This window comes from Ursus americanus, unplaced genomic scaffold (assembly GCF_024610735.1).
Source record: "Ursus americanus isolate L20-20 unplaced genomic scaffold, mUrsAme1.1.p SCAF_113, whole genome shotgun sequence".
Lineage (NCBI taxonomy): Eukaryota > Metazoa > Chordata > Mammalia > Carnivora > Ursidae > Ursus > Ursus americanus.
Genome location: NW_028273695.1, coordinates 225,331 through 228,549, shown reverse-complemented (window position 1 = coordinate 228,549; position 3,219 = coordinate 225,331).

The following is a 3,219-nucleotide window of genomic DNA, read 5'->3' as shown; positions in this document are numbered from 1 at the left end:
GGCGCCCCCCAGCGGCCTGGGTGGAGGTGGGGCGGCAGGGTGAGTCTGGCGCTGGGGCTCGGGGGTCCCCAATATCCGGTGTTGCGGCGCCAGGCCCCTTGGGAGGGGCCCATCAAGGTCTGACCTAGGGTTATGGTTAGCCCCCAGGAGGCCAGCAGGCCCGAACCGCCAGCTGTGCTGGGAGCGAGGGGAGGGCCGAGGTGAGGGCGCTGGCGAGCAGGAGCGTGGACCCCAGCGTTTTGGCGCGGGTGGCCTTAGAAGGTCAATGGGGGCTTGGAGGACTCTGCTCCTACTCCCGCCTGAATGAATGGCGGGGCCCCTGGCGGCCCAGGTGGCGGTTGGGGGCAAGGTGAGTCTGGCGCTGGTGCTCCGGGGTCCCCAATCCTCGGCGTTGCGGAGGCAACTCCTTGGGAGGGGCCCCTCGGGGGCCGATCTCGTGTTATGGTTAGCCCCCAAAAGCACGGCAGGCCCGATTCCCCAACTCTGCGTTGAGTGGAGGGGCGGGCCGAGGTGAGAGCGCTGGCGAGCAGAAGCGTGCGTCCAAGCTCTTTGGCACTGGTGGACTTCGAAGGTCGCAGGGGGCTTGGAGGGCTCTGCCAGTTTTCCCACCCTGAAAGAACGGTGGCGCCCCTAGCGGCCCCAGTGGGGGCTGGGGGGGATGGGAGTGTCGGGCGCTGGGGCTCGGGCATCCCCATATCCGGCGTTGCATCACAAGGCCCCTTGGAAAGGGCCCCTCGGGGCTGACCTACGGTTAGGGTTAGCCCCCAGGAGGCCAGCAGGCCCGATCCAAGGGCTGTGCGGCAAGCGGCGGGCTGGGCCGAGGTGAGGGCTCTGGGGAGCGGGAGCGTGGGCCCAAGCGTTTGGGCACAGGGGGCCTTCGAAGGTCGCCCGGGGCTTGGAGAGCCCTGTCCGTTCTCCCGCACTGAATGAATGGCGGTGCCCCTAGCGACCCGGGTGGTGGCATGGCAGCACGGTGAGTATGGCGCTGGGGCTCGCGGGTCCCCAATCCCCGGCATTGCAGCGCCAGGCCCCTTGGGAGGGGCCCCTCGGGGGCCAACCTAAGGTTAAGGTTAGCCCCCAGGAGGCCACCAGGCCCCATCCCCCAGCTGTGCGGCAAGCAGAGGGGAGGGCCGTTGTGAGGGTGCTGGCGAGCGGGAGCGTGGGCCCAAGCGTTTTGGCGCGGGGGGGGCCTTCGAAGGTCGCCAGGGGCTTGGAGGGCCCTGCCCGTTCTCCCGCACTGAATGACTGGCGGCGCCCCTAGTGGCCTGGGTGGTGGCGGGGCGGCAGGGTGAGTCCGGCGCTGGGGCTTTGGGGTCCCCAATCCCTGGCTTTGCCGCGCCATGCCCCTGGGGAGGGGCCCCTCAGGGGCTGACGTAGGGTTAGGGTTAGCTCACAGGAGGCCAGCAGGCCGGATCCGCCGGATGTGCGGAGAGCAGAACGGCAGGCCGAGGTGAGGGCACTGGCGAGCGGATGCGTGGGCCCAAGCGTTTTGCCCCGGGGGGGCCTTCAAATGTCGCCAGGGACTCGGAGGGTCCTGCCCGTTCTTCCGCCCTGAATGAAGGGCAGCGTCCCAAGCGGCCCGGGTGGCGGCGGGGCGGAAAGGTAAGTCCGGCCCTGGGGCTCCGGGGTCCCCAATCCCTGGTGTTGCCGAGCCACACCCCTTGGGAGGGGCCCCTCGGGGGCCGACCTAGGGTTAAGGTTAGCACCCAGAAGACCGGCAGGCCTGATCCACCGGCTGTGCGGTGAGTGGAGGGGCGGGCCAAGGGCAGGGCGCTGAGGAGAGGGAGCATGGGCCCTAGCGTTTTGGCGCAGGGGGACTTCGATGGTCGCCCTAGGCTCAGAAGGCCCTGCCCGTTCTCCCGCCCTGAATGACCGGCGGCGCCCCTACCATCCCGGGTGGCAGTGGGGCGGCACGGTGAGTCCGGCGCTTGGGCTCGGGGGTCCCCAATCCCTGGCGTTGCAGCACTAGGCCCCTTGGAAGGGGGCCTTTGGGGTCGACCTAGCGATTGGGTTACCCCCAGGAGGCCGGCAGTCCCGAACCACTGGATGTGCGGCGATCGGAGGGGCCGGCCGAAGTGAGGGCGCTGGCAAGCGGGAGCGTGGGCCCAGCGTTTGAGCGCGGGTGGGGCCTTCGAAGGTTGCCGGGGCCTCACAGGGCCCTGCCCGTTCTCCCGCCCTGAATGACCTGTGTAGCCCCTAGCGGCAGGGTGGCGGCGGGGCGGCAGGGTGGGTGAGTATGGCACTGGGGCTTGGTGGTCCCCTTCCCCGGGGGTGCAGCGCCATTCCCCTTGGGAGGGGCCCCACGGGGGCCGACTTAGGGTTAGGGTTAGCCCCCAGGAGGCCGGCAGGACCGATCCGCCGGCTGTGTGGCGAGCGGAGTGGCGGGCTGAGGTAGGGCGCTGGCGAATGGGAGCGGTGGGCCCAAGCGTTTTGGCGCGGGGGCTTGTGAAGGTCGCTGGGGGCTCAGAGGGCCCTGCCCGTTTTCCCACCCTGAACGACCTGCAGCGCCCCTAGCGGCCTGGATGACAGCGGGGTGGCTGGGTGAGTTCGGCGCTGGGGCTCGGGGGTCCCCAATCCTCGGCGTTGCGTCGCCCGGCCCCTTGGGAGGGGCCCCTCGGGGGCTGACCTAGTGTTAGGGTTAGCCCCAGGAGGCCGGTAGGCCCGATCTGCCACCTGTGCGGCGAGTGGAGGGCGGGCGAGGTAGGGAGCTGGTGAGCGGTCGAGTAGGCCCAAGCGTTTTGGCGCAGGGGGCCTTCGAATGTCACCGTGGGCTCGGACAGCACTCCCTGTCTCTAGCCCTGAATGACTGGCGGTGCCCCTAGCGTCCCAGGTGAGGGCGGGGCGGCATGGTGAGTCCAGCGCTGGGGCTCAGGGGTCCCCAATCCCCGGCGCTGCCGCGCCAGGCTCCTTAGGAGGGGCCCCTCGGGGGCCGACCTAGGATTAGGGTTAGCCCCCAGGAGGCCCCCAAGCCTGATCCGCCGGCTGTGCTGTGAGCGGAGGGGTGGGCCGAGGTGAGGGTGCTGGCGAGCGGGAGAGAGGGCCCTAGCGTTTTGGCGCAGGGGGCCTTCGAACGTCGCCGGGGGCTCGGACGGCCCTGTCCTTTTCCCGCCCTGAATGACCGGCAGCGCCCCTACCATCCCGGGTGGCAGTGGGGCGGCACGGTGAGTCCGGCGCTTGGGCTCAGGGGTCCCCAATCCCCAGCGTTGCGGCGCCAGGCCC